Source organism: Silene latifolia, chromosome 3, assembly GCF_048544455.1.
Source record: "Silene latifolia isolate original U9 population chromosome 3, ASM4854445v1, whole genome shotgun sequence".
NCBI lineage: Eukaryota > Viridiplantae > Streptophyta > Magnoliopsida > Caryophyllales > Caryophyllaceae > Silene > Silene latifolia.
Window position 1 is genome coordinate 48,385,991 of NC_133528.1, and position 26,378 is coordinate 48,412,368.

Below are 26,378 nucleotides of genomic sequence, written 5' to 3' on the forward strand. Positions count from 1 at the left end.
TTCGTAGACTCCGCCGACCACACTAATGTCGTCCTTATCTCGTTGGTGAACAACCTCGAATTCGGCGTTCACACTCCTAGACTCCAGTGACTACACAAAGACCATTATTGGCTCTAAGATTCCCGACAACTTCGCCGGATCCCTATCTCCGGCAGAACCTCATCCACAAATCCCAATTTTCTTTTTCAAAATGTCAGATCTACTAACAAATACAAGTAATTTCGAAAACCTAATCATATAATTGTAATCCTTGGGAAATTTTGATGATGGTTGAGTTGACGACGATAGTCGTCTGATCGCACGCGTTATTCCATGTATCTTGGCGTTTGTACTTGAGGTCAGTAGATCTGAACAACTAAAAAATGATGAAGGATAGAGATGGTTGTTGCGTTTGTGTTAGGAAGGTTGGTGGTTTATTATGTGGTGTTCGTTCGGGAGCAGCATGGGGTTGGTTTTTGGGTCAGTGGTTCATGGTGTCTATGAGGGTCAATGTGTGGCCAGAGGATGGGATTCAACCAGAAAAAATAGGGTTCAGAATCAACCGGTTGCTCAAAATTGTTAATGATCGGAGATCCAGAGACTGCTCGAATCGTTATCCTGTTAGCAGGATTCGTGTTCAAAGCATTGAGCAAAGTCCAGAAAACCCGAATATAGCTCTTGCTGTTCTAGAGGTGATATATGCTTCCTCCTTGGTAGAAGGTATCCCAGTGGAATGGCACCACTCTCTAACACCAGCAGAAGATGTGGCGAAGGAGTTGCTCGAAGGCCAGCGTGAAGGATTATTTGAAGAGATTGGATTTCCTTATCACGTACTTTCTATCGTCTGGGGAGGAAAGAAAGAGATTGATTTATACGCTTATGTGTTTTGTGCTGACCTGGTTGTTTTCTTCTTAGTTGCCATCTTCTACCAATCTATCATAAAAAACAAAATTGAGTTTCTTGAAGTTTATCAGCTTGAAGATCAATTCCCAAAGGAGTTTGTTTTCATCTTGATGGTAAGTTCCTCTTCTGGAATATCTTTTATTGGTAGGTGGTGACGGCATTGTTGGCAGTAGAGCGGTGGTTGTGGTGGTGGCAGTGGCTGTGCCGACGGTGGTAGTGTAGGGTGGTGACGGAGGTAGTTGTGTAGTATTAATTAGGGGTTCATGGTCATGGTGGTTGTGGTTGTGGTGGTGATGGTGGTAGTGGTGGTGTTTGTGGCGGTGGTAGGGCAGCAGTGGTGGTGGTGGCTACGCAAAAATACCACCTAGATACACATAATATCGGACCGGATACACATAATATTACTACTAGATACATGTGTATCTAGTAGTATTATCATGTGTATCTGGAAGTATCTGACTTTTAATGACATGTGTATGTGGGTTTGAAAAGATGTGTATCTAGCTTTAATGTCATGTGTATCCGCCAAAAATATAAAACGTATCCACAAAAAATATAAAACGTATCCGAGAGTTAATGTTAAAACTTGAGGAATTCCCATAAAGTGTATCCGTTAATAATATAAAATGTATCCGCAAATAGTATAAAATGTATCTCGGAGTTAGTCTTAAAACTCCCAAAAAAATTAGTGTTAAAAAAGTGTAAAAATTGCATCTAGAATTTTAGGGTGGAAAAAAAAGTGTATCTACATATGTTATAAAATGTATCTGAATAAGAGGTGTATCTAGTAAGGAAATAAAGTGTATCTGAAAAAAAAAAAAAAAAAAAAAACTGGGTTGAAGCTAGTTCGTACGGTTCGCACCGAACTTTAGTTCGCACCTGACCCCGACCCTATATATATATATATATATATATATAATTCTATATAGAGGCAAGATCCGGTGAGTCCACCTATATATTTGAGTCCATGAGTCCATAAAACAATATCACGCACTATACAAAACAATATCACGGATTTTTTTTTTCAAATTTTTTTTCGAACTTTTTTTTTAAAAATTTTTTTTTCGGAAATTTTTTTTTTTCAAATTTTTTTTTTCGAAATTTTTTTTTCAAGAAAAAGATTTTTTTTTTTTTTTTTTTTTTTTTTACTGTGATATTGTTTAGTATAACGTGTGATATTGTAATATCACGATTTTTTTTTTCAATTTTTTTTTTTCGAAAAAGTATTTTTTTTTTTTTTTTTTTTTGTAAGATGTGATATTGTTTAGTATAACGTGTGATATTGTATTACAAAACAATATCACGACTTTTTTTTCAAAATTTTTTTTCAAATTTTTTTTTTCAAATTTTTTTTTCGATTTTTTTTTTTTTAATATAAGCTGTGATATTGTTTAATATAAAGTGTGATATTGTATCATGGACTCACGGACTCAAAAAGATAGGGTGGACTCATGTGATCCTAATTATATATATATATATATATATATATATATATATATATATATATATATATATATATATATATAGGTCGGGATCCGGTGAGAACTCTTAAATATTTGAGGATTGATTTAACGTATAAAATATCACTCGTTCTTCTAAACAATATCACTCGCTAATAAGGTAAATAAAAAACATAATCAGCGTCGATCAAAAGAATAACGCGTTACATTTTTTTTACTCTACACTCTCTCTCTAAAACTGAATCAAAACTGAAGCAAACAAGCTTTCTCTTTCTAAAACTGAATAAAAAATGACGCAAACGAGGGATTATATTGGCGAATCACTCAGAATTACGAAGGAATACCGATCATTTTTCAATATAATTCCGTTTTGAGCAGAATTCAGGTACAATTTTTTTCTTATTGCTCTGATTTTAATAGATTCTTTACATTTTATTATAATACTCTGCTCGAAAGAATAAGAACGTAAAGGTTGAATAATGTTTAGCGATTTTAACAAATTCGTTACATTTGATTATAGTAGGTGTAATTTAGGCATTTTAATTTGCAGTATTAATTGTGTTCGTATTGTATTAGCATATGATTGTGATGTGAAAAGGTGATTATAAACCATAGTAATTTATGTATTTGACTACTTGTGACTAGAAGTGGAGCGATAAATTGAGTAATTAATTCTTGAAGTTATGTTGCTGATTAAGAAGTTGTGAATCAAATTAGAAATCTAGAATTACAAGTTTTGGTATCATGAATGAAATTGTTTGTCTCTGAATGAGTTTTGGAGGAAAAAGGAATTGGAAGGAAAGAGTTATCTGATACGGTTGCTGTTATCTAGTGTAGAATTCCGTTATATAATGAAAATCTCTCACTGTGTCGACTGTCGACTGTCAAGTAACTACAGAGTACCACAAGTACGTGAATTAATATGTAAACCTCTGATAAGCGAACTAGTAAAACTTATGTTACTACAATTGCCTACGGAATGCCTAATATTTGACATGTATCAGTTTCAGAATTAAGACTGTCTTCTGATTATGTCTAAATTCACATTGGATTCTTGAATTTGGGATGTCGCTTCTGATTGTTCATATTAGTACAATCAATCTTGTATGTTTGAGATTAATCCTGTAAATTTGCTATGCCACTGAGATTCAATTACGAGTATCTGACCGGGTGTTGAATCAGGTGTAGGATTCAGTATGAGACGTTAATTGTCGAGTGTTCCCTGATATATTATTTATCATTTCTAAGTTTGCGGCTGGATGTTTGTAGACTGCTCTCTTTGTTATTACGGAGTATTTGGTTCTTGATTTACCTCTAATCGAATCCTTGACTAAATGTTCATCCTCTCAGCTTCTATCTTCTACTTTATCCGATTGATCTAACCACATAGGGCCTTATGGGTTGCATTCTCCATTTATTGTTTGCTTCTAAGTGCAATGTGGAACTGAAGTGTTACTATTGCAGGAATATGTGATGAGAAAACGGAGTGCAACCTAATCATCCTTTTCTTGGCCAATTTGGAGTGTGTATGAGATACAGGATAACCCAAACAGTAAATGAACCGATCCGGCAGGTTCCTCGTATCAGTCATTCACAAGAGGTATATTTTATATACTAAATAGGGGTGAAAATGGGTCGGGCTATGCCGCCAGTCAGTGTGCCATTTAATGTGCCACACTCAGTTTTTGTCAAAAATCACACCTTATACAAAATAATAGCACTATTTCACAAGTGCTTTAAATGATTCTCCAATTTTGTGATACTATGAAACAATACCAGAACCATTAAAATAAAATACCACACGTCCTTATAAAAAATATCACAGTTTTGTTATTAATGTGTTAAACTTACTACTGACATTATGTTTTTGTTCTTTGTTTTTTTTTGCAGATTTTTTCACGTGAGGATGTTGATTAAGAGCTTGTGTGCATGCTGAGAAAGTCTATATTACATCATCAACTTAGCAATATCATCTCTTTTTTACTCATTATACACACATATACAAATTGTTTTATACTTAGATGTAATTCCAAATGGCAACAAATTTGTATTCTTTCTCCATTTTTGGTTAACAGTATCATAAAACTTAAGAATCAATAATATAGTGTTACCAAGATTTGCCTTTTGTATTTTGCAATATCACACGTTATTCTAAACAATATCACACTTCAATTGAAACAATATCACTATTCTTCTGAGACAATATCATCACATCACGCTTAATTGTAGACAATACCCCTTGTGTGATATTGTTATACAATATCACATGTGCTTATAAATAATATCAGTTTGTATACAAAACAATATCACGGTTAAAAGTATTTTAAAAGGAGTTTCCAATTTTGTGCTACTGTGAAACAATATCACAACCAGGTAAATAAAATACCACAAGTCATTAGAAATAATATCACACTGTGTAAAACAATATCACACTATATACAAACAATATCATCACATCACACTTAATTATAGAAAATACCCCTTGTGTGATATTGTTATACAATATCACATGTACTTATAAACAATATCACTCTATATACAAAACAATATCACGGTTAAAAGTATTTTAAAAGGAGTCTCCAATTTTTTGCTACTGTGAAACAATACCACAAGTCATTAAGAACAATATCACACTGTATGTAAAACAATATCACACTATATACAAAACAATATTGAAGTAAAAAAGATTTTTAAATCCCTATCCACTTTTGTTATATGAGAAACAATATCACAACCATTACAGTAAAATATCACATGATATTTGAAACAATCACACTTTACCAAACTTTACCAAGAAATCTCATCTTTGTGGGGTTCGCACCCACGTCTTGTGCAATAGCACTGCTCGCCCATTTGAGCTAAAAGATGACATATTAACATCGACATTAATGATGGGTTAATACACGAATTAAACGGGGTGATTACTTTTCGATTTAGTAGCTTATACTTATCCACAACTATGGAAAGCATCAAGGGTATCAGACCTCCATTTTTCTGAGCTCAACTTCTATAGAAGCTTTCTTGCTGGTTTCCTAAAACTCTAATAAGACAGTTTCTTGCATGCTATATTAAAATCAAATGGGACATTTGGGATGGATCAAGTTAACGAAAAGGCTTAAAAAGGAATTGTTTTGTACCTCAGTCGTAGCGGATGTAGAAGCCTTAGGTATCACATAACTGATGTTTTTTTCCTGAAATCTCTGCAAGAATGTTAATATATTGATCAAGTTGAAATCTATCACCAAGGGAAGAGAAATAGGCGTAAGGCCAGTTCGGTATGTGTTCTTAATTTACAGTTTTTATCTTCCTCTATTGCGTCCTTCACGCTATTAATTCTAAGAAGAGTTCTCGTAACATATTCTTCAACAGCAGAACGAGAAGGCGTGACAGGGTGAATCCTGATCTTGACTGCTGAATTCAGTTTCCATTTCGTCTAGCTCCCCCTCATCTTTACTATTTGCATCCTTTAAATCAGATTGCACCTCTTCATCATTCTTATCCCCGCTGTCAGAATCCAATCCTTCACCCTCGTCAGGCTCTCTTCACAAAGAAAAAGGAAGCATTGTTTTCATGTCAGCACTCATTTAGGGAAATCATTCTCATCAGTAAGTAAGGATCACACACATTAGCAAACCATTTCAAATTTTGAAAATAACTAATTTGTATAATAATGTATGTATATACCAAGAATTCAATAGGGTAATAACTCGTACCCCATAGATTTAATAGCATAGCTTTACATGTATCAAATGGGAAGAAATCATTCTAGTTCACAAAAGAAATGTTATATCCCAAACCATTTCGACAATACTACCAATCTAGTTTAATAAATGTAACAATGATTATACCATCACAATAAACATCATGAAAATGCTATATAACACTATTTCCATTACCTTTCTGATTGGCTAGAAGACTCGGATATTGAATGCATCAAAAATTAATCCTCAGTAAAGGACAAAACATTCAAAATCCAATCAGGAGGTGACCAATCCATCTTAAGAAACCCCGAATTCTTACTCTCCCCTTACTCTCCCCTTACCTCACAAACCTATTCCTCATCAATATCCTATGAATAGAAAAAAAATAAAAAAACCACAAGATAGAAATTTAAATTAGGGGAAACGCAGGACGATGACAACAAATAGGTCAAACAAAACTAAAACATCAAAATCACAATAAACTTAGATGAAATTGAAAATCGATATATAAAATAACAATACACGCAATGATATGACTACTAAGGAACTAGTAATTGCAAATATATGTATGAAAAATAGCAATTACATGAAAATAAAGCTGTAATTACGAATCAAATAAGTAGTAGAAGTACCTGACATTGCGATTATGATTGAAAGAGTATGTTCATTGACGAGAAATAGAAGAACGACAAATATATAGCTGAGATTGAACTCAAAATCACGAATAGAGCGTATGAAAATGGCAGATTCTATTGAAGAAGGAAAAGAAGAGAGAACGTAGAGAAAGAAATAATTCAAACGATAGTGAATGAATTTGCTGGGGGAAGGGGTATATATGTGCGCGTCGAAATGACAAATTTACCCTTAATGATCCGCAAATAATAGGGAGTGTTGGATCTCTTAGATCAGACGGCTTGTATTAATCCTCAATCCTCAAATATATAACTCATACTCATATGATCTCATTCCTATATATATATATATATATATATATATATATAACAAAATGAGTCCCCTTCCTTAGGTGAGTCCATAAGTCCTAATCTTAGCCTTTAGATTATAACAAAATCAAGAGCTAAGATTAAATCTAAAAATAAAGAGCCTATATAAAATACAACAAACCCTAATCTCTATTCATTTCACTCCCTCTCACTCCTCTCTCTTCCTCCCTTTTTCTCTCTCCGTCCATCTCTCTCCTTCCCTTCTCACCAACCCCGACAACAACACCCACTGCATACACTTCCGTCAACCACAACAGCCACGCTTAACCACAACAACCGACGACCATAACAACAGCCTCCGTTCCCCGCCGACAACAACAACAACCAAACATCGACCACGACCACACCGACAACGACCACAACAGCCACCACTGTACGCTGAAGCACTGCCGCCACCACAACAGTACACCCAACCGCGGCTGCCACCTTTTCTTCTTCTCATTTCTCTTTTTGTTTTTCAGATTTGGTGGCGTCGTGGGTATTGGGCTGGTGGCGTCTGCTACTGTCGTGGGTGTTGGGCCGGTGGCGTGGTGGCTGTGGGTCAGATGGGTGGTGGCCGTGGGTTTGATGGTTGGTGGTCATTTTTTTGGTTTTCATATTTTTTTTTTCTGATTTTCCCTCCATTTTTTGATTAAAAGGGAAGGAGATTCAGAATTGTTTTTTTTGTTGTTGGGAGGTTGTATGGCTACGGTGGTCTAATGGCGGCGAGGGTGGTGGTGGTGTTTTCCAGATCTTGTTTTTTTTTTCCAGATCTACGGCCGTGTGGTTGGTTGGTGGTTAAAACTAAGGACTGTTACACCGATATGGATTGAAGTTACACTTCTATAAGAATAAAGTTTCACAAATTAGGACTAAAGTTAAATAAACCGTTAAAATTACATTATTACATAAATTCAAATTTTTATATTGGAAATGACCTACAAAAATTAAAGTTGCAATTTTAAGCATTAAAGTTACAGTCGTAAAATATTAAAGTTACAATTATAAAATCAGTGAAATTAAATAAATATTAGTCACAATTACATTATTACATAAATTTAAAAATTGGCCTAAAAATAATTTAAGGTTCACTTTTAAGCATTAAATTTTTACACGTAAAACATTAAAGTTACAATCAAAAATTAAACTTATATATTTAAAATAACATTGTATAACAAAAATTTTTATTTTTATTTACAAAATTACGTCAAAATATTAAAGTTGCATTCATAAATCAATGAAATTAAATAAATATTAGTCAAAATTACATTATTATATAAATTCAAATTTTTGTAATAAAAATGGTCTAAAAAATTACAGTTTTAATTTTTAGCATTAAAGTTTCACTCGTACAACATTAAAGTTACACTCAAAAATCAAATTTATATATTTAAAATAACATTGTATAACATAAATTTATTTTTTTTTTTTTTACAAAATGACCTTAAATTTTAAAGTTACAATCCGAAAGAGTTAAAGTTACTTATAGATTAAAGTTACACTTATAAAACCCTAAAGTTTCATCTTAGAAGTTTCAAATCTCAACAATCAATCTTAGAAGATCTAATGGCTAGGATTAGGACTTAGAGACTCACCATTTTGGGTGGACTCATTTGAACTTCCCCTTCTCTCTCTCTCTCTCTCTCTCTCTCTCTCTCTCTCTCTATATATATATATATATATATATATATATATATATATATATATATATATATATATATATATATATATATATATATATATATATATATATATATATATATATATATATATATATATATATATAGAAATTGAATCATGTGAGGCACCCTCCTTAGGGTGAGGCGGCTGAACCATTTACTCACCATTGGATCTAATTATTACAAATGTACCAGATGTTGACACGTATCCCCCATATATACTCCCAACTAACGCACTTCCCTCATTTACAATCTCACTTCCTCACCATTTACTCACCATTTATTTCTCTCTTTTACTTCACAGCTACTTTTCCGCCATTATCACCATTACAAGCTCATCTATTCCGCCATTATCACCATTACTCCGTCTTCGCCATTCGCCATTCACTCCGTCTTTGCCATTCGCCATTCGCTGAACTTCGTCTTCCGCCATTGAAGTCGATTTCTCCTTTTCTTCGTATGTTCCTTTCCGCCATTGAAGTCGATTACTCAGTTTTCTCTTATTTTTCTATTTTCCTTCACTCGACTTCGTTTGATTTTTATGCATTTCATTTCTGCTCGATTATGCTCGCAATTTGATTGAAACTTTCTCTTATTTTTCTATTTTCCGTTTCTTTACTAAATTATTGTTGTTATTATGCAGGTTTTGATCGCTTTGTGAGCATAATCGAACACAGTAGGAACGCATAAAATCAATTGCAGTCGATTTCTCCACTTTTTCGTATGTTCCTTTCTATTTCAAACTTGTAAAACCAGTAGCTTATTTTTGTGAATCTAGGAGGTAAATTTGTGAAACCAGTAGCTTATTGTTATATTATCTTCAAACTTGGACTTAATGTTTGTCATCTGTTTGTTAAGATTTTGTTTACCTGCTTTTGTGAAACCTAGAACTTATTTTGTGAATCTAGGAGGTAAATTTGTGAAACCAGTAGCTTATTGTTATATTATCTTCAAACCAGTAAATTTAGCTGCGTGTTGTATTTTCTGCAGTTGTTGTTGTTTCTCTGCGTGTTGCATTTTCTGCTGTTGTTGTTCTCATTGAATATGGTCTGAGATTATTCAAAAGTTTGCATAAATTACAGACGTTTGCATAAATTACACTAGCTACTTTTTGTCTTCTGCTGTTGTTGCTTGAGTGTTAATTGAATAACGTATGCGATTACAAAGAGGCAGAGAAACAAATTAAGAAGAAAAGAGCAAAATAGATGATTTTAACCACTTATAACGTCCAAGTTTCACAAAACAAGCTCTTAGATTCACTGAATAAGGTCCGAGATTCACAAAACAGGGTCTGTAAATTCACCAAATAAAGAAATGAGCAAAACAGATGATTTTAACCACTTATAATGACCATGTTTCACAAAACAAACCTTTAGATTCACTGAACAAGGTCTGAGATTCACCAAACAAGGTATGAGAATCTAAACCTTTTTATTTTCCCGGCTTTTGTGCTTCCTAGATCTAATTTTGTGACCCTCCTTCACCTTTGTTTATTTTCCCAGCTTGTTAGTCCAACTACCTAGGAATTTGTGTTTTGTATTTTCACATTTCTTTTTTTTGGTGAAAGGTAAGATTTCATTAAGCACATAACAAACTATTACAAACTAATACAATTTTCAACAAACGTCAGAAATCACCCATACGGAGATTTCAATTCAAAAAACTAACCCTACTCAACCAATCAACATCTCTACGATCATACACATGAGTAAGCCTAGCTTTAAGCCTATGTTTAAGCATCTGCCTGATCTGATGTATCAAAACTTCAGGCCTAAGCAGACTGCCTTCAACACGAACCCTATTCCTCTGAATCTAGATAGAGTATACTGCTGCCATAAAAGCACACATTACTACCTTCTGCTGGACACCAGACTTTACCTGATTCTATATTCCTGCAAATAATGCCCCTGCAGGGAATACTACTTGGACATCATCAGCTATCACCTTCAGAATACGCTGGCTGTAGGGACACTGCTGAAATAAATGTTCATGAGTCTCACCAGCAATCCCACATAACAGACATTGATCATCCTGAGAAATCCCTAAGGCAAACAGTTTAGCCTTTACCTGTAGAGCTTCTCTTGCAATCAACCAACCAACAAAGCTATGTTTAGAAACATTCCAGTCACTCCACACATATTTATCCCAAGAAACAACCTGGAACTTATTCCTTAACAACTCATAGCCACTACTCACTGTGTAACCCTTAGTATCAAGCATCCAAAGACCATCCTGGAAACCTGCATTCAACTTGTCTCTCACCCTGCAGACCGATTTCCATCCCCAACTAATATCACCAGAGGACGTATAATCAGTTCAGGGTGTACCTTTTAAGTAGACTTGGTGAACCCACTTAACCCACAACTTATCAGGGTTACAATAAATCCACCACACCAGCTTACCCATGGCTGCAACATTCCATGAGAAACTATCCCTAATACCCAGTCCACCCTCAGTTTTAGGAGCACACACCTTTTCCCAGCTCACAAGAGGAACTCTCATCAAGTCACTGCTACCATCCCAAAGATAACTTCTACAAATGGCATTCAGTCAATTAAGCACGCCTTTTGGAATGATAAAAATGTTGACCCAGTAATTATATAAATGGCATTCAGTCTACAAATGGCATTCAGTCTATTTTCACATTTCTTTTGTTTAACTAATATTTGTATTTCACTTGTTTCATAGACAAGTATGACACCTTGGTGCAATGGTTGTGTTGTTAATGTTCTTGATGAAGATCAGGTGTCATTTCGCGCACTTTATGTCACTGAAAAACAAACAGTTATGGATTTCTCTTTTTCGCCGTTAAAGGAAGTTATAGTGCCTTACCGTCACTATCAAGCATGTCATTCTGTTTTTAATAATCAAGATCTTATGGAAAAAATCTTCTCTAAAATTAATCATTACGAAGATAAAGCACATATGGCGCTCGTATGTCGAAATTGGGCTCAACTATTTCTGATACACAAAACTGCACATGGGGTCACCTTAGCATTGGCTTTTTGTAGACATAAATGATATGAATGGTGTTCGGACTATTCGTAGGGGTCCTAGAATAGTCTTTCAAACATGCAAATGTTTCATGACGGAGGATATGATTGCCAAATTCTTACTGCATTATCACCAAGCAAAAATTCCATCTCAGAGTACTCATCTCAATGCTCTTGATGATCTTGCGCACAAATGCGATTAATGAGTCATTGCATGTTTTAGCTACGCCGAGTGAAGAACGAGATATAGCTATTGGCATTGCTGCTTACTTACTAGTCACTCGTACAGATATATCTTTTCTTGACTTACCTTTGATGTTGTATATAGCCTAGAGTTGTCCCTTGTTTGTAATGTACTATCTGTGTAACTAGGGCTTTGCACTTTAAGGTTTTAACTTTGCCCTTTTGTTATTTTGTATAATTTCGTAGTAGTGTCAACCTTCTGTATAATTATGTACGTCTTAGTTTGACATTTTGGATAACATAAATTATCATGTAATGTTGTACTTTGTTTTAAATATTTGCATGGATCACTTTTCTATGTATAATGCAATGTTCTTTACTTCTGATTTTCTATTTAATTTTGTATTTGTTTTCTTACATATTCTTCCATGCACTTATAATGACCAACTTATTTTGTGACCTTATTTTGTGAATTGTGGAACTTCTTTTATGAATCTTGCAACTTATTATGTAAATCCTGGAACTTATTTTGTGAATCCTGGAACTTATTTTTCGAACTTATTTTGTGAATCTTAGACCTTGTTTAGTGAATCTGAGACTTTGTTTAGTGAATTTTCCTGCTTCTTCGTACGGTTTTCCCTTTTCTTACATATTATCACTTAAATTCAGTTAATTGACCATAGCTTATTGTTATAATGTAATGTTCTTTAACAACTTATAATGACCAAGTTTCACAAAACAAGCACTTAGATTCACTGAATAAGGTCTGAGATTCACAAAACAAGGTCTGTGAATTCACCAAATAAAGGTATGAGCAAAATAGATGATTTTAACCACTTATAATGACCAAGTTTCACAAAACAAGCCCTTAGATTCACTTGAATAAGGTCCGAGATTCACAAAACAAGGTCGTGAATTCACCAAATAAAGGTATGAGCAAAATAGATGATTTTAACCACTTATAATGACCAAGTTTCACAAAACAGGCCTTTAGATTCACTGAATAAGGTATGAGATTCACAAAACAAGGTCTGTGAATTCACCAAATAAAGGTATGAGCAAAATAGATGATTTTAACCACTTATAATGACCAAGTTTCACAAAACAAGCCCTTACATTCACTAAATAAGGTCTGAGATTCACAAAACAAGGTCTGTGAATTCACCAAATAAAGGTATGAGCAAAATAGATGATTTTAACCACTTATAATGACCAAGTTTCACAAAACAAGCCCTTAGATTCACTTTGAATAAGGTCCGAGATTCACAAAACAAGGTCTGTGAATTCACCAAATAAAGGTATGAGCAAAATAGATGATTTTAACCACTTATAATGACCAAGTTTCACAAAACAGGCCTTTAGATTCACTGAATAAGGTCTGAGATTCACAAAACAAGGTCTGTGAATTCACCAAATAAAAGTATGAGCAAAATAGATGATTTTAACCATTTATAATGACCAAGTTTCACAAAACAAGCCCTTACATTCACTGAATAAGGTCTGAGATTCACAAAACAAGGTCTGTGAATTCACCAAATAAAGGTATGAGCAAAATAGATGATTTTAACCACTTATAATGACCAAGTTTCACAAAACAAGCCCTTAGATTCACTTGAATAAGGTCGAGATTCACAAAACAAGGTCCGTGAATTCACCAAATAAAGGTATGAGCAAAATAGATGATTTTAACCACTTATAATGACCAAGTTTCACAAAACAAGCCGTTAGATTCACCGAATTAGGTCTGAGATTCACAAAACAAGGTCTGTGAATTCACCAAATAAAGGTATGAGCAAAATAGATGATTTTAACCACTTATAATGACCAAGTTTCACAAAACAAGCCCTTAGATTCACTGAATAAGGTCTGAGATTCACAAAACAAGGTCTGTGAATTCACCAAATAAAGGTATGAGCAAAATAGATGATTTTAACCACTTATAATGACCAAGTTTCACAAAACAGGCCTTTAGATTCACTGAATAAGGTCTGAGATTCACAAAACAAGGTCTGTGAATTCACCAAATAAAAGTATGAGCAAAATAGATGATTTTAACCATTTATAATGACCAAGTTTCACAAAACAAGCCCTTACATTCACTGAATAAGGTCTGAGATTCACAAAACAAGGTCTGTGAATTCACCAAATAAAGGTATGAGCAAAATAGATGATTTTAACCACTTATAATGACCAAGTTTCACAAAACAAGCCCTTAGATTCACTGAATAAGGTCAGAGATTCACAAAACAAGGTCTGTGAATTCACCAAATAAAGGTATGAGCAAAATAGATGATTTTAACCACTTATAATGACCAAGTTTCACAAAACAAGCCGTTAGATTCACCGAATTAGGTCTGAGATTCACAAAACAAGGTCTGTGAATTCACCAAATAAAGGTATGAGCAAAATAGATGATTTTAACCACTTATAATGACCAAGTTTCACAAAACAAGCCCTTAGATTCACTGAATAAGGTCTGAGATTCACAAAACAAGGTCTGTGAATTCACCAAATAAAGGTATGAGCAAAATAGATGATTTTAACCACTTATAATGACCAAGTTTCACAAAACAGGCCTTTAGATTCACTGAATAAGGTCTGAGATTCACAAAACAAGGTCTGTGAATTCACCAAATAAAAGTATGAGCAAAATAGATGATTTTAACCATTTATAATGACCAAGTTTCACAAAACAAGCCCTTACATTCACTGAATAAGGTCTGAGATTCACAAAACAAGGTCTGTGAATTCACCAAATAAAGGTATGAGCAAAATAGATGATTTTAACCACTTATAATGACCAAGTTTCACAAAACAAGCCCTTAGATTCTTGAATAAGGTCGAGATTCACAAAACAAGGTCGTGAATTCACCAAATAAAGGTATGAGCAAAATAGATGATTTTAACCACTTATAATGACCAAGTTTCACAAAACAAGCCGTTAGATTCACCGAATTAGGTCTGAGATTCACAAAACAAGGTCTGTGAATTCACCAAATAAAGGTATAAGCAAAATAGATGATTTAAACAACTTATAATGACCAAGTTTCACACAACAAGCCCTTAGATTCACTGAACAAGGTCTGAGATTCACAAAACAAGGTCTGAGAATCTAAACCTTACTGACCAAGTTTCTTTATTTTGTGAACTTATTTTCCTTGCTTTGTGAATAATAGGCTTTACTGAGTTGTAGGAAGCAAGCCAAGCCAGGATGAAGCGACGTGTTGAGGACGTACTGAAGCTACTGAACCACTCTTCTAAAGCACCTACTGAAGCTACTGAACCACTCTCTAAGCAGACTACAAAAAAGACAAGAATTTACAAAGACAGACTGCCTGTGTTGAGGACTCGGATGTCTCCTGCTGAGCTTTACCACTTTCTCAACAATGAGGAGAATCCACCATCAGATAAGCAGATTGAAGCTATACAAGAAATGGGATTTGGTTCTCTATTGCATCTTAAAACAGATGTTGTTCCGGGTCACTTGGCGTACGGGCTAGATTCAAATTATGAACCCTGTACAGGATCGTTGTGTGATGGGAAACTCCTTGTTTTAGAGGAAGATATCCATCTGTGCCTGGGATTGCCAATGGGTCCAAACGTTGTCGAAGAAGCAAAAATTGGTGATAAGTGCCCTTCTTATGTGTCTCTTTTGGAGGAGTTCAGAAGTCAATACAAAGGTAGTTCCATTGAGGTCAAACACATTATGGAAAAGCTCTCTACACAAAGAGATGGTGGAGATGATTTCAAACGCACTTTCATCATTTATATCTTCAATGCTCTTTTAGGCGGTGTTTTAGACAATCGGGCAAGTTTGAGACTTCTTAAAAGTTTGGTAAACACTGAGTTGATCTCCAAATTCAACTGGTGCAATTTCATCAAGCGCAAATTGGCTGCCCAAGTTGAGTCTTGGCAAAAGGAGGAGTGGCATACCAAAAAGCTGAAAGAAAATTGGTTTGGTGGACCCATTATGGTCTTGGTTTTCATTTATCTTGACCGATGTGTCTTCAGAGCACGCCTTGTTACTCGGCAGTTTCTAACGCTCTCAACTTGGACTAAAGAAGCTATATCCAAGAGAGTTAAGGAGGAAGTGAATGACAAAAATTCGGACAAGAAAAATTTCGGCAGGGGTTCTATTGAGCCTCCAAAGGTCATCAACCACCATATTCCACAGTTGTGTCCTCCTTCTCCAAAGATTGAGCTTGGCCAGTCTTCCAAGTCAACAATTAAAGATAAATCATCTGACGCTGAAGCTGAAAAATTACCTCTACTTGGAAATGAAGGCACTGGTGAGTTTGTCCATAAACTTGCGCTTTCCGCAAAGGCAATGGCTCAAGATTTTGCGGACTACAAATCACTTGCTAGTCAAGCTCCCTCCAAACTGCCTTCAACAACGGTGAAGAAACTAGTTGCAGCTATAGACAGCATAGCAGAAGGTTTTAAGTTATCTCAACAAGAGGATGATGCTGAAAATGTGAAGGATGTGAAGAATGAGGAAAAGGTGTCGGACATTGTGGATGAGAATATCGTTGAGAAAGTGGTTGACGATATTCATGAGAATGTGGAGAAAGGTGGGAAGAATGTGGAGAAAGGTGGGGAGAATGTGGAGAAACATGTGGAGAATGTGGATAATTTGTATGGGTGGACTGAGGCTGATTTGTTGGCGGGATTGGATGCGATGGGTGAAGCTTTGCAACCAATAGCACCACATCATTCACCACCACCAAATGTAGAATACCCATCCTTTAGGCTCCTAGAAGATGATGACCATTTGTTGTCTCAACCTGAGCCTGAGCCTGACACATATGCTGCTGTGTCATCCCTACTTGTGGATGTCATCCCTCCTTTCACTGAGCCCACTCCTTTGGTAGGGAACACATCCTCTCACGCTGCTCTGGATGATGTTCTTCCAGACAAGGACGTTACTGAGCCTACAATTATTGAGATAACAGCTACTCCTCCTACTCCTCCTACTACTGTGGTACGGAAGACAACTCTTGATGTTATTTGCCTACCAAATACTCCACTTGTTTCAACAATCGATAACCCATCTGTCAGTAAACGATCTGTCAGTAATGTCTATATTCGTCGATCGCCACGTCATTTGGCAAAGTCGATTGCCAGTGTTCCTTGCAAAACCCCAACTACTGCTGTAATCCCATTTCCCTTATCTCCATTACCACCAATTGAAGAGGATGTTCCGGGTCGTGGTAAGAGGAGGGTTGTAGTTCCAGCTGAAGTTTTCTGATCGCCCTATTTGCAAAGAAATCTTAATATTTTTAGGGATTTGAATCAAGCTGAGAAACAAGTATTAGATTTTATACTTGGCGAATCATATGATGAAACGGAGATTCTTTTCCAAAGTCAATGTCAGACTTTGATAAGGAGCCAGTTGAAGAGTGTGGCTGAAGGCGATCGGATATCATCTCATGTCATAGATGTGTATTGTGAGATCTTAAATAGTATTGAGATATTCAAATCCCGGACTTCCCCTTCTCTTTTATTTGTGCCGTATACAAATGAAAGTGTTAGTCTTATTACCCTCTACTTTATCCAATTCTCCAAGTCTATTTTACATGATGTTGACATCTAATAGTTATTCATACTGATCTTATTTTTTGTTCCCAATGTCTCTCCAATGTTGATGTTTCTGCAGTTCAAGTAGTAAGTCTTTGATTTTGGTATGCTTATATTTTAACTTAATTTCATTTTTGTCTTTTTTATTCACTGCATTTTTGTCTTTTTAATTCAGTTTACTTTTTGTCCTTTTTCAGGTTTGCGCTCCAATAGTCTCCGCCTCATGTCCACCTTTCTTGATTTGTATCGACCTCAGAACTAAAAGTAGCAAAGTGCAAATCATCCAACCTATGAAAGGCAGATCTGTTGATTATTCTTGTTTTATACAACCTGTGGTACGTCTATTGTTTCCATTTTGCTTAGGAAAATGTGTGTTATTGTGATTATACTAGGAAATGACTTTGTGAATGTATGACTTTATTTTGTGAAGCCTACACTTAAGGTTTGTGAATCTTATCACTTTAACTACTTATGTTGACCAAGTTTCACAAAAACAAGCCCTATGATTCACTGAACAAGGTCTGGATTCACAAGATAAGGTCTGAGATTCACAAAATTAAGAGCAAAATAGATAATTTTAAACCACTTATGTTGACAAAGTTTCACAAAACAAGCCATAAGATTCACTGAACAAGATCTGAGATTCACAAAACAAGGTCTGAGGTTCACCAAAAAAGAAAAAGGGCAAAATAGGGGACTTTGTGAAAGTAGGCCTTTATTTTGTGAATCCTAGATCTTATTTTGTGAACCTATGGTCCTTTACCATTCCACTCCAAGTTTTACAAACTAAGATGTATGGTTCAACTGGTGCAATTTCGTAGCTAGTGTCTGTTTTGACAGTATAGTACCTTACATGATTCCTAGATAGTGTGTTGTACCTCACAAAATAAGTTTTGTTTATACCTGTGCTAAGAAAGTGATGTGACCATAATTGGCGCATATTTAGCCCCCGAATTACCATTGTTTCCATGCTTTTTAGTGCCTATTTGGGTCATTTCTTATCTTTAGTTCTTTGTTTTGCATATTCTTTGAGATTTTGATCCCTTGGTAGGAAAGGAGTAAGAATCTTGCATTTTCATGGCAAAACGAGGCTAAATTGATTGTATTCAATGACCAAGCACCAAGAAGAGACAAGACTAGAAGGCCTTTGTACATATTATAGTAGAAGAACAATGTTGAGAAAGGATCCTTGCGTCCCTAAGGAAATCCCCAAGGAATTTATGAAGAAAAGGGAAGAAAAGAAGAAGAATTGAAGCTGACAAACAATCCGAACGGATTGCGAACAATCCGTCCGTCCAGCCAGCACAATCCGAGCGTCCCTCCTTGGAATCCGCTCGGATTCCCCCTCAACAATCCGAGCGTCCCTCTCCTGAATCCGCTCGGATTGCACAGCCCAAATCCGGCCGTCCCGACTCTAATCCGCACGGATTCTTGCACAGCACGGATTTCATTCTTCAAGCTACGAAAAGAGAAGCCCTTCTCTCAGAAAATACCGGAGTCTCCTTGCTCAACTTAAAAAGTGTAATTACTAGTTTAGCCCTTAGTTAACCCTAATGCATCCTCCCTAATTTTCACTATAAATACCCCATTAGTCTAATTAGAGGAGCATGTTCTTCTTATCAATATTTAGAGTAGTTAATATCAATCAAATCTCTCTTCAATATTGTAATCAAGTATTAATCAAGTTTTAATCCAAGTTTTAGTTCTTTAATCTCTCTCTTGTTCTTCCTTTATTTTGGGTAATTAGAAGATTATTGGGTTTATTGGGAGATTGACAACCTTCCATCAATCATCAAGTTCTTCTATTATTCTTTGCATTATTATTTTGGAATCATTAGTAGGTATAATCTCTTAATCCCTTTTTAATTATTGTTAATTACTTTCATTTATTCATCATGTTTCATATTGTTAGTATGATTGACAACCTTGCTAGCATGATCAACATGATAATGAGTGAGTAGTCTCTTAGCTAGGGTTTAATGGGTGATTAGGGGAAACCAACATGGGGAATGATTCATGCTTAAATCAATATGCTTTCATACCTTATTTGCTTGCTTGTTTTGATCTTAATACATGCACATGTTATATTTGATGAAATGCTAAGCCTATGAATCCTTGCATTTACTATCATCTCCTATCTTTTCAATGAGACTTGTAAGACATAACCCAACTCGAGTCTTGTTAGACCATGCATGTGTTGAGTAGGAAAGATTAAGTCGACTTGTAGGTGTTGTACAATCTAATCGATTCGGCTCCGGGACCCAAACTTTCCTAGGATTGTAAGATATAACCCAACTCAATCCATCACAATAATAATTGCTTGCTTATACTTTGAGAACATGTTTGTATGATCATATCCCATGATTCCCCTATGAACCCATGACACCCTAGTGCCTTTAATCAATTGTTTACACCCCTTATTTTATTCATCTTGCTAGTTTATTTTCATTGTTATTTTAGTTTAGTAACCTTCTACATCAACCCAATTTGTGACACCCCTAGACACTACTAGTTACAATAGAATTCTCATTTCAATACCCGTCCCTTGGGATCCGACCTTTACTTGCCTCTTTACTAATTGTAGAGTTGTTTGTGAATTATAAATTGTGTTTTGTATCGACCATTGACCAACGACCACATATGCTTAATTGTGAACACGAAATGGCCCCGATCAAAAATGGCGCCGTTGCCGGGGACGGTGTTTAATTGATTTAAGATTTCTTTTATTGTTATTAGTTGTGTCTTTTTCACCTTGGGGAAGTAAAACTCCTCAAGGTTTGTTCTAATTGTTTTTGAGTTGTTTGATATTTTGCATGTCTAGAAGGTTACAAGGTGATTTGTTACCTTTTGACCGTGAAATCGAAAGAACCTTGACGAATAATAGGAGACTTGTTAGGAGGAATTTGAGAGGTGTTGGTGAAGTTGTTCAACCCACTAGTGAGTTTGTCAATCCTTTCGCAATAGAAGGAGAAGAGAACCCATTAAACAATATCCCACAAAATCCACCTACAATGCCTAAATTCTCGTCACACTCTATACCCACCGAGGAGAATCTACCAAATGGTACTCCTACACCGCAACATCTAACCGGAAATTTTATTGCCAAGTCCGCCTTCATCCAACTAGTTAAGAGGAGCCAATTTGGGGGGATGCCAAGTGAAGACCCTCATTCTCATATGGAAACCTTTTGCGATTATTGTGATGCTATCTCTCAAACGGGCGTGACTCAAGACCAAATTAGATGGGTCTTATTTCCTTTTTCGTTAATCGGCACCGCAAAGCAATGGTTGAAGGGCCTTGATAAGGCCACCCTTGGAATAGATTCTTGGAAGAAGTTAGCTCTAGCTTTCTACAAAAAATTCTACCCACCGGAAAAGACTAACATGCTAAGAGCTCAAATTACGTGTTTTAAGCAAAGGGATGAAGAATCTTTGTATGAAGCTTGGGAGCGGTTCAAAGGTGTTTGTCGCTCATGTCCTCACCATGGACTTAGCGAATGGTTTTTGGTACAACAATTTTGGAATGGTTTATATGAAGATTCAAGGAACATTCTCAATATGGGATCAAATGGAATGTTCACCGAAGTTGATGACAATCAAACATGGAACAAGATTGAGGAAATGGCGGTCCATAATTCACAATATAGCAGACCTCGCAAGGCTACTAGAGGAGGAAAGTATGAAGTGGACTCCGTTACTCAATTGGGCGCTCAACTTAGTGCTCACATTGACACAATCAACTTGAAGTTTGAACAAGCTATGGCTAGACTTGAGGAAAACTCAAAATCATCAAAGCATCATGTCAATGCCATGACGGCATCCTCATCAATCCCAAGTGGGATATGTGAGAATTGTGGAACTTTGGGTCATGACCCAAGTGAGTGTAGGGGAACAACCGAACAAGTTAATGCTTTTCAAGCTTACAAAAGTGGTACCCCTTATTCAAATTTTTACAATGAAAACACCAAGTTCCATCCAAATCTCTCATACAAAAGCCAAAATGTTCAAAACCCTCAAACAACATACACTCCACCACCCATGAGAAACCAAAATCAAAGACCCTTTTACAATCAAAACCAAGGTTACCAAAATCAAAATCCATACAATCACCAAAATGACCAAGGTTTTGATGTCCAAAAAGCGGTCCTCCAAATGCAAAAGAATCAACAAGAATTTTTCACTCAAATGCAAAAAGATAGCCAAGCAAAAGACACCACCATCAACAACATTCTAGCTCACACCAAGATGTTGGAAACACAATTGACTCAACTAGCATCTTCAAGCTCACAAAGACAAAAGGGGCAATTACCACCTCAAAGTAATCCTCCTAGACATGAAACGGTTAGTGCCATTCACTTGAGAAGTGGTACAAGGTATGAGGCACCGAAGAAGCAAGTTGAGGATGAAGCTGTGCAAGCTAGTGAAAAGGAAGAAATTGTGCAAAGCCCCAAAGAAGGGGAATCATCAAAAGAAGAAAGTTCAAAGAAAAATGAAGACAAGGCCAAAGAGAAGGAGCCCATTGTGATTAGACTTCCTTTTCCAAGTCGTCAAGCCAAGCCCAAATTTGATGATCAACTTGGAAAGTTCATGGAGATTGTGAAGAATTTAGAAGTCTCAATTCCTTTCACGGAATTAATCAATCACGTTCCGGCCTATGCAAAGTATATGAAAGATATCCTCACAAAGAAGAAGTCGATCCGGAAACTTGAGACTATCGCCTTCACTAAGGTGAGTAGTGCAATACTTCAAGGAAGTTCACCTCCAAAGTTAAAGGATCCGGGAAGCTTCTCAATACCGTGTACCATTGGCGACACGACGATCAACAAAGCCTTATGTGATCTAGGGGCTAGTGTGAGTGTCATGCCGTACTCGGTGAGTAAAAGGTTGGGAATGGGAGAGCTTAAATGCACCAATATCACACTTCAAATGGCCGATAGATCGACGAAGACACCATTAGGGATATGGGAAGATGTCCCCGTGCGAATTGGGAAGTTTTTCATCCCGGTGGACTTTGTCATTGTTGATATGGAGGAAGATTCCAACATTCCAATCATCTTAGGAAGACCTTTCCTACACACCGCGGGTGCGGTGATTGATGTGAAACATGGAGAGCTCACTCTAGAAGTGGGAGATGAAAGCATAACTTTTAATCTTGACAAAACCATGAGAGCTCCTCGTTTGCATGAGCCATGTTTCATGATTGATCACTATATAGGAAGGATGAAAGGAAGAAATCGGAACTCCAATGGAAGAAGAAAGGTGAAGATGCTCCATTCAAAGAGCAAGTGAATTGTGACAAGGAGAGCTTGCAAAGCTCATCAAAATCAACCAAGGAAGAAGAGGATGGCCTCATTGGCCAAGAGAAGAAATTGGGAGAGTTGTCTCCATCTAAGCAAGAGATTTTCAATGATCAACTCAATGAAGTTTGTGGTCTTTGGGACGACGAGTTTGAAGGGATTTTTAATCCCTACATTGGGCATGCCATCGATCATGATCAACAACAAGGGCCACGGTCTATTGAGGACCTCTACCACAATAATGAACAAGCTTTTGATTACTTCTTCAAGGTGTTGAGCAACATCAACAACACCTTGAACATGCCCCCTTGACATCTCATCAAGAATGAGAGTTTGGTGGAGTCCTCCCTAAACCACCACTTGTAAATATTTCTAACTCCCTAACTTACATTTCAATTTTTGTATTGCATTTTTTTTGTCATTTTTGGATTTTTATTTACTTTGATCAAAATAATTGTCATGTAAGAGAGAAGTGAGGGAGGGACTAACGATTTCAATTGATGTGTAGTGCTTTACCTTAGTGTGGGGATGGCAATTGCCTAGGCTATTCATGCCTTAGTAGTGCCCCCACAATGAAGAACACAAGAAATGAAGAAGAATGGAAGAATGGTAAAGGGAATTGCATTGTGCACGAATGGAATGAATCCGGGTACAAAGGACCAGAATCCGAGCGGATTGTACCAAATCCGCCCGTCTTCAACAATCCGAGCGTCCCGCCGAGAAGACGCCCGTCCGAGCCGAGCTGAAAATTGAAGAATTCTTGATGTTAAAGAATCCGAGCGGATTTACGGAAAGACGCCGTCTCATAGAATCCGTCCGTCTTGTGAAGAAGACGCCCGTCTTGGCAGCTGAAGAAAACAAAGAAATTTCTCTGGGCTGAAATCCGCCCGTCCTGCAGCAAATCCGCCCGTCCCAACACAGAAGAATCCGAGCGGATTCCCCAGAACCCGCCCGTCTTTAGGCGAGCTTCTGAAAATTTTGAAGCTGCAGAATCCGCACGGATTGCCCCTGCGTTTTCGAAAATTTCGACTCCTTTAAATACCCTCCCACCTTCATTCCTTCCTTCATTCATTCATAAACACTACCCACAACATCAAAACCCTCATCCTCTCCATCACAAAAACAAAAACCCTCAACAAAATCCACCAAAATCAAATCAAACCATCCTTCAAACAACAAATCAATCACTCCATCTTCATTAAAAATCAAAACCAAGAACAAAATCTTCAATCTTTGAGTCGATTTTTGATTTCATAAAGGCAAAGCCTTTCATCTTCAAATCGATTTGGGCATCCTACAAATTGAAGATTTTTGACTCTTTTCTTGGTTAGTTCATCAAATGGCAAGGACAAAGGGAGCAACAAAAGCAACAAAGGCACCAAAGGCAAAGGCTCTCTCTCAAAGGCAAAAAGCTCTCCAAACAAAGAAAGCTTTGGCAATGGTGGTATCAACACCAAACTTGGAAGTGGAGCAACAACAACAAACTTCTATGGGAGCATCACCTTCTACTCCGGTAATCGATCAACTCTTACATTATCCGGAGGTAACTTTTATTTCCGATACCCATAGAAATGCATTTGTCAAGTTTGCTATGAAATCAACTCAATCCACCAAATTCATATGTGAAGATGCCTTGGAGAAATTGGGTGTTCTTGAACAAACAAAAGCCTTTTTCAATGCCATGGGTTTGAAGAAATTGTTTGAAACAAAGGAATCGACATACCCTTCCCTTGTCTTGGAATTCTTAAGTTCTTTAAAAGTTACCAAAGTTGAGAATAGGGAAAATCTTGAGTTTCGTCTAGCTAACATTAGTAGACGCATTACCTTTGAGGAATTAGGTGAAATTTTGGGTCTTAGCGATGAATCGAGATATCTTAAGCATTATGGAAATTATGACCCCGAGCCTCTTTGGGAGGCAATCTCCGGGAAGAAATTTGATGATTTTCATGCTTGTCGTGCTCTTTTGGTCCATCATCCGGGCATAAGAGTATGGCACAAAGTTGTGGAAAATACCATAATTGCTAGGAAAGACACCAATCATTTCACAAGACTTGATTTTATTCTCCTTGAATCGGCTTTGAATGTCGGAAGAATCCATACCAAGCCTTTCAATTCTTTGAGGCTATTGGTTGATAGATGGCTCAATGTTGATAGTGGGAAGAAGGGTACAACCGTTATTGTTAATGGCGGCCTAGTCACGGTCCTAGCCAAGCACTTTGATCCTAATTTCAATAAGGATAGCAAGTACAAGGCAAAGGAAGGTGGCCATCTTATTAATATGCACATTATGATTAACAAGTTCAAGTGGGTTGCCCATAACCCCCTTGACACTAGATATGGATGGCTAACTAGTGAGGCTCGATCATTCACTTTACCCGCAAAGATTTGTCGCCTAAGTGTCCACCGGACCAACTATCTACTTCCCCTATCCGAAGAAGCCGAGTACATCATTCAACAACAAAAGGGTGATCATGAAACCCCCTCCTCTTCCATTGTTATACCGCCTTACCCCTTTGTGTATGAAGAGTTCAAACCGGAAGGAGTTGAAATTGGGAAAGACTATGTCACTCTTCTTATGCAAGCCATGCACAAGCAAGCTTATGAAGATCGGAAGAATGCATATTTGGCTCAATATCCTCCCCTCCTACATTTAGCTAGGCAAGGACTCCTTGATCCATCTTGTCCTTTGCCTAGTTGGGCGGATAAAGAAGCCTTATTTCCGGGTGCATCTAGGGACGTGGTGGAAGACAATGAGGTTGTTGGAAATGGTGAAGAATTTGATGATAATATTGAGGAAGAAGCAAGTGGAGATGGAGAAAGAGATGGTGAAGATGATGATGATGATGAACAAGATGATGAAGAAAGTAAAGAAGAAAGTGACAAGGAAAGTGGCAATGTGACAACTTCTCATGAGGGAAGTGGTGATAGCATGATGGAAGACTAGCAAGCCTTGGAGACTCCTACACTCCCATGGTTTGTCTATATCTCTTTGTATCTTATTTCATTTTGATCATTGTTGGTTTAGTCCTAGCAACATCAAAGGACTCACACCTCGGTTCCATTGAGGTGTTCTTCTTTTATTGTTCCCATTTGTAAAATCCAAAATGACAAACTAGTTTCATGCATAGCATAGTGTGTGCATGAACTATACCCATCCTTGAACATTAGCAATAGTGTCTCACTCGGTTTGGGGAAGTTAATGCATACACAACGGGAGTTAATCTAAATTATCCTCTCCGTCATAACAAAAACCATGCATCATGTAGTATAGCTTAGTGTAGAATTGCATTTAGTATAGAAATCATGCATCATCTTTGCATAATTTCCATCATTTTGGCCATTGAGGACAATGCCCATATTAGTGTGGGGATGGGAATTCTAACACTTAACTTTTATTCAAAAACCCATAAAAATTGAAAAATTTCAAAAACCATAAAAATTTGAAAAAATTGAAAATCCAAAAACAAGTTCATTTCCTTTGTATATATTGTCTTGTATATATTGTGTTTGTTTTATCCTTGTTCACTTTGATTGACTACGCCACATCCGAGACATGAGGATATTGAAGACCGCATGGTATGATCTTTCCAATCTCCTTTTTCCTCTTTATGTTAATGACTATGTGGC

General features: G+C 36.5%; 1 non-coding gene across 1 annotated transcript; it reads right to left on the reverse strand.

Annotated features, from left to right (window-relative positions):
• Positions 1 to 20,838: 20,838 nt before the first annotated feature.
• On the reverse strand, positions 20,839 to 20,945 carry LOC141650688 (small nucleolar RNA R71). The gene has a single exon (XR_012546707.1). It is a non-coding gene; the product is annotated as a small nucleolar RNA R71 (small nucleolar RNA).
• Between the last annotated feature and the right edge of the window lie 5,433 nt (positions 20,946 to 26,378).